Below are 10,932 nucleotides of genomic sequence, written 5' to 3' on the forward strand. Positions count from 1 at the left end.
ATAGTCATCATAATAGTAATGTTAAGACAATGAGAAGAGCTCATAGTAGTAGTTGACATTTAAACTCTAGACTCAACATTATATTTCAGTTTGTTTTCCCTTTTTGTCTCTTTAATTCCTTGGGTACACCTTGACTCAAATCATATAGATCCCAGCTTAAAAAGAACAAGCTTTGACTATGGTGTAATCAGGGTTATACTGCATTTGAGGAATTATTTTCAGTAGATTTAGCCGTTTCAACTGAGGATAGATTAATGGTCCCCTGTATACCTCATCGCCTTTTATATTCTGCTTACCCTTAATGTGGTCTTTATTGTGTTTTAATCAGAAGCTATCATGGGAATATTCTGAACCAAGGTTAGGATTTTATGTAAAACAATGAGAACGGGCATGAGAGGAGTAGAGACTGATGAAAATAAAGAATTGAAAAATAGTAAAATTCAATATAGTAACACTAAAATTAAAGCACCTGGATATTAATTCTCCTAAAAATCCACTGACTTTTTCACATCCAGTCATGTGTGCCAAATGCTAGGTTAATGATAGTCTTACAAATCTGTCATCAGATTATTAAAAGACCGTATGGGGCAATGACCTTTGTAATTATGCTAATAGCAAAATCCTTCCTTATGCAGACGTGCCTCATTTTATTACACTTCACAGATACTGTGTTTTTTACTAACTGAAGTTTTGTGGCAACCCTGCATTGAACAAGTCTATTATTGCCATTTTTCCAACAGCATTTCCTCACTTCATGTCTCTGTGTCACATTTTGGTAATTCTCACAATATTTCGTACTTTTTCTTTATTATTATATTTGTTACGGTGATCTGTGATCAGTGATCTTTGATGTTACCATTGCAAAAAGATTATGACTTGTAGGTTCAAATGATATCATTTTTTAGCAATAATGTATTTTAATTAAAATACATACATTTTTTAGACATAATGCTATTATCGCATACTTAATAGACTACAGTATGGTGTAAACATAACTTTTATATGCACTGCAAAATCAAAAAATTCATGTGATTCACTTTATTGTGATCTTTACTTTATTGGGGTGGTCTGGAACTGAACCTACAGTATCTCCAAGGCATGCCTGTATCAGAAAGTATCTGAGGACTGTGAAAAAATGCCTCCTTCCTTAGATTGGCTCTATGCAAACGCTTCACTTCAGATTAAGTACATGCACAAGAACAGTTCGATTTTGTCCCACCCAGCCTACACCCAAAATTATCATTGCATGATATTCCTTTACACCCATGAATCCAGTTAACACTTTTAGGCAGGAAGAGATCAGTTACTCTTATTACCATTCAAAAGTTTAATGCTTCACCAAAAGGACAGGGATATTGACATTCCTGATGCAGGACCACAGTGAATTGAGTAAAGAATAAACAAATATTAAGAGGCTGTTTATCTGGGATTGTTTCAGTTCTAAGCCCAACTCTGCCACTTACTGGCTATGTGCCTTTATGTAAATTATCTACGATTTCTGTGAGTTTATATATCTAAAGTATAGACTTGGTTTAATGGCATAATAATAAATTTTAGAGTTGAAAAATAGATAGAAAAGAACAAAGAATGTAAATCATTCTAAATCCAGAGGTAAGAACTGTGAATAACGTGTAGTTCTTTCTACTTTTAGCATACATATACATACATATACATATACACACAAATAAATACACACAATGGAATCATGATGTATCTACACTTTTATGACCAACTTTTTTCTTTTAACATCATATTGTGAATATCTTCCTTTGATTGCATATACATAATCACAACACTAATGTATTCAGTTATCCCTTTTTAAGTATATTTTCATAATTTATTTAGACAATCCTCATTTATTGAACATTTAACATGTTTACTGCATTTTGCTATTACACATACAGCTTCAGTGAATTCCTTCAGGCAAACGTTGAAAATTTATCTTCATATGATAAATTCCCAGAATTAAAAATGCTGTACCAAAAGCTATTCACATTTTCGGACATTTGCCACAAATTACAAACAGTCAAAAAAAAAATCAGGAAAAGAGACATTAACCAGCATTTCACAAAAGAGGAAACACTGTGGCCAATGGATTATTTAAAAAATGAATGTTTGAGGGAATGCACATGAAGACCATGATGATATACAAGTTTGCCTCTAGTCAACTGGCAACTGTTTAAAAGTTGGATAATATCAGGTGCTGAGTAGGTTCCACTGGATCTTTTAGATTTTGCCATTGGGAGTTTAAACTGATACAACCACTCTGGAAAACAGTTCAACGTTATATTCTAAAATTGACCACTTACATACTGATGACTCAGCAACTCCACTCCCAAGTAGCTAAGGGAATTCTTGCACATGTGTAGCAGCATACATATTCAATAATATTCACAATAATAAAAATTTGAGAACATCTCTAGTACACCATCTGGAAAGTTGAAGAATAAACTGTGTCATGTCAATGTGAATGACATACAACAATATAGATGATTATTGGCAGTATAATAGTATGTGAAAAAAAGTAAAGTTTTGACACTAAAGAACAAAAGAACTGAGGAGACCTTCAAGATGGCAAAGGAGTAAGATGTGGAGATCACCTTCCTCCCCACAAATACATCAGAAATACATCTACATGTGGAACAACTCCTACAGAACACCTACTGAACGCTGGCAGAAGACCTCAGACTTCCCAAAGGCAAGAAACTTCCCACCTACCTGAGTAGGGCAAAAGAAACAACAGAGACAGAAGAATAGGCACTGGACCTGCCCCTCTGGGAGGGAGCTGTGAAGGAGGAAAAGTTCCCACACACTAGGAAGCCCCTTCACTGGTGGAGACAGGGGGTGGCGGGGGTGGGAAGCTTCGGAGCAATGAAGGAGAGCACAGCAATAAGGGTGAAGAGGGCAAAGTGGAGAGATTCCCACACAGAGGATCAGTGCCAAACAGCACTCACCAGCCTGAGAGGATTGTCTGCTCACCCTCTGGGGCGGGTGGGATCTGGGAGAAGAGGCTTGGGCTTTGGAGGTCAGGTCCCAGGGAGAGGACTGGGGTTGGCTGTGTGAACATAGCCTGAAGGGGCTAGTGCGCCACAGCTAGCCGGGAGGGAGTCCAGGAGAATATCCGGAACTGCATAAGAGTCAAGAGACCATTGTTTTCGGGTGCGTGAGGAGAGGGGATTCAGAGCACCGCCTAAATGAGCTCCAGAGACAGACATGAGACACGGCTATCAGCATGGACCCCAGAGATGGGCATGAGTCACTAAGGCTGCTGCTGCAGCCACCAAGAAGCCTGTGTGCAATCACAAGTCACTATGCACACATCCCCTCCTGGGAGCCTGTGCAGCCTGCCAAAGCCAAGGTCCTGTGATCCGGGGACAACTTCCCAAGGAGAAAACACAGCATGCCTCAGGCTGTTGCAAGGTCACACTGGCCTCTGGTGCCGCAGGCTCACCCTGCATTCCAGACTCCTCCATCCCCCCAGGCTGAGTGAGCCAGAGCCACCTAATCAGCTGCTATTTTAACCCTGTCCTTTCTGAGCGAAGAACAGATGCCCTCAGGCGACTTACATGCAGAGGCAGGGCCAAATCCAAAGCTGAACCCCAGGAGCTGTGCGAACAAAGAAGAGAAAGGGAAATTTCTCCCAGCAGCATCAGGAGCAGTGGATTAAATCCCCACAATCAACTTGATGTACCCTGCATCTCTGGAATACCTGAATAGACAACAAATCATCCCAAAATTGAGGCAGTGGATTTTGGGAGCAACTGTTGACTTGGGGTTTGCTTTCTGCACCTAACTTGTTTCTGGTTTTATGTTTATCTTTTATTTATTTATTTTTTTTGCGGTTCATGGGCCTCTCACTGTTGTGGCCTCTCCCGTTGTGGAGCACAGGCTCCGGACGCGCAGGCTCAGCGGCCATGGCTCACGGGCCCAGCCGCTCCGCGGCATGTGGGATCTTCCCGGACCGAGGCACGAACCTGTGTCCCCTACATCAGCAGGCGGACTCTCAACCACTGCGCCACCAGTGAAGCCCTTATGTTTATCTTAGTTTAGTGTTTAGAGTTTACTATCATTGGTAGATTTGTTTACTGATTTGGTTGCCCCCATCCTTTTTTTTTTTCTTTATATATATATAGATATTTCATTTTTCTCTTTTTGTGAGTGTATATGTGTATGCTTCTTTGTGTAATTTTTCTCTGTATAGCTTTTCTTTTACCATTTGTCCGAGGGTTCTGTCTGTCTGTTTTTTGTTTTTTTTTTGTTTTTTTTTTAATAGCTTTTAGTGCTTGTTATCATTGGTGTATTTGTTTTTTGGTGTGCTTGCTCTCTTTTTTCTTTCTTTGATTCTTTTCTTGTTACTTTTTAATTTTTTTAATATTTAATACTTTTTTATTTTAATAACTTTATTTTATTTTAGATAATTTTTTCTTTCCTTCATTCTGTTTTTCTCCCTTTTATTCTGAGCCGTGTGCCTGACAGGGTCTTGGCGCTCCAGCCAGGTGTCAGGCCTGTGCCTCTGAGGCAGAAGAGCCGAGTTCAGGACATTGGTCCACAAGAAACCTCCCAGCTCCACATAATATCAAATGGTGAAAACTCTCCCAGAAATCTCCAACTCAACACAAAGACGCAGCTCCATTCAATGACCAGCAAGCTACAGTGCTGAAAGGCCTATGCCAAACAACTAGCAAGACAGGAACAAAACCCCACCCATTAGCAGAGAGGCTGCCTAAAATCATAATAAGGTCACAAACACCACAAAACACATCACTGGATGCAGTCCTGCCCACCAGAAAGAAAAGATCCAGCCTCATCCACCAGAACACAAACACCAGTCCCCTCTACCAGGAAGCCTACAAAACCCACTGAACCAACCTTAGCCACTGGGGGCAGATAAAAACAACAGCAGGAACTACAAACATGCAGCCTGCGAAAAGCAGACCACAGACACAGAAACACACAGCAGATGAAGGAGCAAGGCAAAAACCCACCAGACCAAACAAAAGAAGAGGAAATAGACAATCTACCTGCAAAAGAATTCAGAGTAATGATAGTAAAGATGATCCAAAATCATGGAAATAGAATGGAGAAAATACAAGAAATGTTTAACAAGGACCTAGAAGAACTAACGAGCAAACAAACAATGAGGAACAACACAATAAATGAAATTAAAAATTCTTTAGGGGGCTTCCCTGGTGGCACAGTGGTTGAGAGTCTGCCTGCCAATGCAGGGGACACCGGTTTGTGCCCCGGTCCGGGAAGATCCCACATGCCGCAGAGCGGCTGGGCCCGTGAGCCGTGGCCGCTGAGCCTGCACGTCCGGAGCCTGTGCTCCGCAACAGCAGAGGCCACAGCGGTGAGAGGCCCGTGTACCGCAAAAAAAAAAAAAAAAAAAAAAAAAAAAAAAAAAATTCTTTAGAAGGAATCAATTGCAGAATAACTGAGACAGAAGAACAGATAAGTGACCTGGAAGATAAAATAGTGGAAATAGCTACTGCAGAGCAGAATAAAGAAAAAAGAATGACAAGAATTGAGGACAGTCTTAGAGATATCTGGGACATTAAACACACCAACATTCAAATTATAGGGATCCCAGAAGAAGAAGAGAAAAAGAAAGGGAATGAGAAAATATCTGAAGAGATTATAGTTGAAAACTTCCCTAATATAGGAAAGGAAATAGTCACTCAAGTCCAGGAAGCACAGAGAGTCGCATATAGGATAAATCCAAGGAGAAACACACCAAGACACATATTAATCAAGCTATCAAAAATTAAATACAAAGAAAAAATATTAAAAGCATCAAGGGAAAAACAACAAATAACATACAAGGGAATCCCCATAAGGTTAACAGGTGATCTTTTAGCAAAAACGCTGCAAGCCACAAGGGAGTGGCAGGACATATTTAAAGTGATGAAAGGGAAAAACCTGCAACCAAGATTACTCTACCCAGCAAGGATCTCATTCAGATTTGATGGAGAAATTAAAACCTTTACAGACAGCAATAGCTGAGAGAATTCAGCACCACCAAACCAGCTTTACAACAAATGCTAAAGGAACTTCTCTAGGCAGGAAGCACAAGAGAAGGAAAAGACCTACACTAAGAAACACAAAACAATTAAGAAAATGGTAATAGGAACATACATATCAATAATTACCTTAAATGTAAATGGGTTAAATGCCCCAACCAAAAGACATGGACTGGCTGAATGGATACAAAAACAAGACCTGTCCGTACATACACTGTCTACAGGAGACCCACTTCAGACCTAGGGACACATACAGACTGAAAGTGAGGGGATGGAAAAAGATATTCCATGCAAATGGAAATCAAAAGAAAGCTGGAGTAGCAACTCTCATATCAGACAAAATAGACTTTAAAATGAAGACTATTACAAGAGACAAAGAAGAACACTACATAATGATCAAGGGATCAATCCAAGAAGAAGATCTAGTAAATATTTATGCATCCAACATAGGAGCACCTCAATACATAAGACAAGTGCTAACAGCCATAAAAGTGTAAATCGACAGTAACAAAATCATAGTATGGGACTTTAACACCCCACTTTCACCAATGGACAGATCATCCAAAATCAAAATAAATAAGGGAACACAAGCTTTAAATGATACATAAAACAAGAGGGACTTAATCGCTATTTATGAGATATTCCATCCCAAAACAACAGAATTTACTTTCTTCTCAAGTGCTCATAAAATATGCTCCAGGATAGATCCTATCTTGAGTCACAAATCAAGCCTTGGTAAATTTAAGATAATTGAAATCATATCAAGTACCTTTTCCAACCAGAACACTATGAGACTAGATGTAAATCACAGGAAAAAATCTGTAACAAACTCATGGAGGCTAAACAGTATACTACTTAATAACCAAGAGAGCATGGAAGAAATCAAAGAGGAAATCACAAAATACCTAGAAACAAATGACAATGAAAACACGATGACCCAAATCCTATGAGATGCAGCAAATGCAGTTCTAAGAGGGAAGTTTATAGCAATACAATCCTACCTCATAAACCAGAAACATCTCAAATAAACAACCTAACCTTACAACTAAAGCAATTAGAGAAAGAAGAACAAAAAAACACCAAAGGTGGCAGAAGGAAAGAAATCATAGAGATCAGATCAGAAATAAAATGAAAAAAAATGAAGGAAACAATAGCAAGGATCAAAAAAACTAAATGCGGTTCTTTGAGAAGATAAACAAAATTGATAAACCATTAACCAGACTCATCAATAAAAAAAGGGAGAAGACTCAAATCAACAGGATTAGAAATGAAAAAGGAGAAGTAACAACTGACACTGCAGAAATACAAAGGATCATGAGACATTATGACAAGCAACTCTATGCCAATAAACTGGACAACCTGGAAGAAATGGACAAATTCTTAGAAAAGCACAACTTCCAAGACTGAACCGGGAAGAAATAGAAAATAAAAACAGACCAACCAGAAACACTGAAATTGAGACTGTGATTAAAAATCATCCGACAAACAGAAGTCCAGGACCAGATGGCTTCACAGGTGAATTCTATCGAACATTTAGAGAGGAGCTAACACCTATCCTTCTGAAACTCTTCCAAAAGATAGCAGATGGAGGAACACTCCCAAACCCATTCTACAAGGCCACCATCACCCTGTTACCAAAACCAGACAAAGATGTCACAAAGAAAGAAAACTACAGGCCAGTATCACTGATGAACATAGATGCAAAAATCCTCAACAAAATACTAGCAAACAAAATCCAACAGCACATTAAAAGGATCATACACCATGATCAAGTGCGGTTTATCCCAGGAATGCAAGGATTCTTCAGTATAGCAAATCAATCAATGTAATACACCATATTAACAAATTGAAGGAGAAAAATCATATGATCATCTCAATAGATGCAGAAAAAGGTTTTGACAAAATTCAACACCCATTTATGATGAATACCCTGCAGAAAGCAAGCATAGAGAAAACTTTCCTCAACATAATAAAGGCCATATATGAGAAACCCACAGGAAACATCATTCTCAATGGTGAAAAACTGAAACCATTTCCTCTAAGATCAGGAACAAGACAAGGATGTCCACTCTCACCTCTGTTATTCAACATAGTTTTGGAAGTTTTAGCCACAGCAATTAGGGAAGAAAAAGAAAGAATAGGAATCCAAATCAGCAAAGAAGAAGTAAAGCTGTCACTCTTTGCAGATAATATGATATTATATGTTCAAAATCCTAACGATGCTACCAGAAAACTGGTAGAGCTAAACAATGAATTTGGTAAAGTAGCAGGATACAAATTTAATGCACAGAAATCTCTTGCACTCCTATACACTAATGATGAAAAATCTGAAAGAGAAATTAAGGAAACACTCCCATTTACCATTGCAACAAACAGAATAAAATACCTTGGAATAAACCTACCTAAGGAGACAAAAGACCTCTATGCAGAAAACTATAAGACACTGATGAAAGAAACTGAAGATGATACAAATGTATGGAGAGATATACCATGTTCTTGGATTGGAAGAATCAGCATTGTGAAAATGACTATACTACTCAAAGCAATCTACAGATTCAATGCAATCCCTATCAACCTACCAATGGCGTTTTTCACCGAACTTGAACAAAAAATTTCACAATTTATATGGAAATACAGAAGACCCCAAATAGCCAAAACAATCTTGAGGAAGAAAAAAAAAAAAAACGGACCTGGAGAAATTAGGCTCCCTGACTTCAGACTATACTACAAAGCTACAGTAATCAAGACAGTATTTTAATGGCACAAACACAGAAATATAGATCAGTGTAACAGGATTCAAAGCCTAGAGATAAACCAACACACATATGGTCACCTTATTTTTGATAAAGGAAGCAGGAATATACAATGGAGAAAGGACAGCCTCTTCAGTAAGTGGTGCTGTGAAAACTGGACAGCTACATGTAAAAGAATGACATTGGAACACTCTCTAAACACTCCATACACAAAAATAAACTCAAAATGGATTAAAGACCTAAATGTAAGGCCAGACACTATAAAACTCTTTGAGGAAAACATAGGCAGAACACTCTATGACATAAATCACAGCAAGATCCTTTTTGACCCACCTCCTAGAGAAATGGAAATAAAAACAAAAATTAACAAATGGGACCTAATGAAACTTAAAAGCTTTTGCACAGCAAAGGAAACCATTAACAAGACAAAAAGACAACCCTCAGAATGGGAGAAAATATTTCCAAATGAAGCAACTGACAAAGGTTTAATCTCCAAAATATACAAGCATCTCATGCAGCTCAATATCGAAAAAACAACCCAATCCAAAAATGGGCAGAAGACCTAAATAGACATTTCTCCAAAGAAGATATACAGATTGCCAACCATCACATGAAAGGATGCTCAACATCACTAATCATTAAATAAATGCAAATGAAAACTACAATGAGGTGTCACCTGACAGTATTCCAAATTGCCATCATTGAAAAATCTACAATCAGTAAATGCTGGAGACGGTGTGGAGAAAAGGGGACCCTCCTGCACTGTTGGTGGTAATGTAAATTGGTACAGCCACCATGGAGAACAGTACGGAGGTTCCTTAAAAAATCAAAAATAGAATTACGATACGACCCAGCAATCCCACTCTTGGGCATATACCCTGAGAAAACCATAATTCCAAAAAGAGTCATGTACCGCCATGTTCACTGCACCTCTATTTCCAATAGCCAGGACATGGAAGCAACCTAAGTGTCCATCGACAGATGAATGGATAAAGAAGATGTGATACATATAAACAACAGAATATTCTCAGCCATAAAAAGGAATGAAATTGGATAATTTTAGAGACATGGATGGATCTATAAACTGTCATACAGTGTGAAGTAATTCAGAAAGAGAAAAACAAATATCGTATATTAATGCATATATGTGGAACCTAGAAAAATGGTACAGATGAACTGGTTTGTAGGGCAGAAAGAGAGACACAGATGTAGAGAACAAACGTATGGACACCAAGTGGGGAAAATGGTGGCGGGGGGGGTGGCGGTCGTGGTGGGATGAATTGGGAGACTGGGATTGACATGTATACACTAATATGTATAAAATGGGTAACTAATAAGAACCTGCTGTATAAAAATATAAATTAAATAAAATTCAAAAAAATAAATAAAAGTAAAGCTTCAGCAAAGTTAAAAAAAAAAAAACACTACAATGAGGTATCACCTCACACCAGTCAGAATGGCCATCATCAAAAAATCTATAAACAGTAAATGCTGGAGAGCGTGTGGAGAAAAGGGAACCCTTTTGCACTGTTGGTGGGAATGTAAATTGATACAGCCACTATGGAGGACAGTATAGAGGTTCCTTAAAAACTAAAAATAGAGCTAGCATATGACCCAGCAATCCCACTACTGGGCATATACCCTGAGAAAACCATAATTCAAAAAGAGTCATGTGACTTCCGGGGAAGATGGCAGAAGAGTAAGACGCCGAGATCACCTTCCTCCCCACAGATAGACCAGAAATACAGCTACACGTGGAACAACTCCTACAGAACACCTACTGAACGCTGGCAGAAGACCCCAGACCTCCCAAAAGGCAAGAAACTCCCCACGTACCTGGGTAGGGCAAAGCGGAGAGATTCCCGCACAGAGGATCGGTGCCGAGCGGCACTCACCAGCCCGAGAGGCTTGTCTGCTCGCCCGCCGGGGCGGGCAGCGCTGGAAGCTGAGGCTCGGGCTTCGGTCAGAGCGCAGGGAGAGGACTGGGGCTGTGGGCGATAACTCAGCCTGAAGGGGGCTAATGTGCCACAGCTAGCCGGGAGGGAGTCCGGGAAAACTCTGGAGCTGCCGAAGAGGCAAGAGACTATTTCTTCCCTCTTGGTTTCCTGGTGCGCGAGGAGAGGGGATTAAGAGCGCTGCTTAAAGGAGCCCCACAGACG

Source organism: Hyperoodon ampullatus, assembly GCF_949752795.1.
Source record: "Hyperoodon ampullatus genome assembly, chromosome: 5".
NCBI classification, from domain to species: Eukaryota; Metazoa; Chordata; class Mammalia; order Artiodactyla; family Ziphiidae; genus Hyperoodon; species Hyperoodon ampullatus.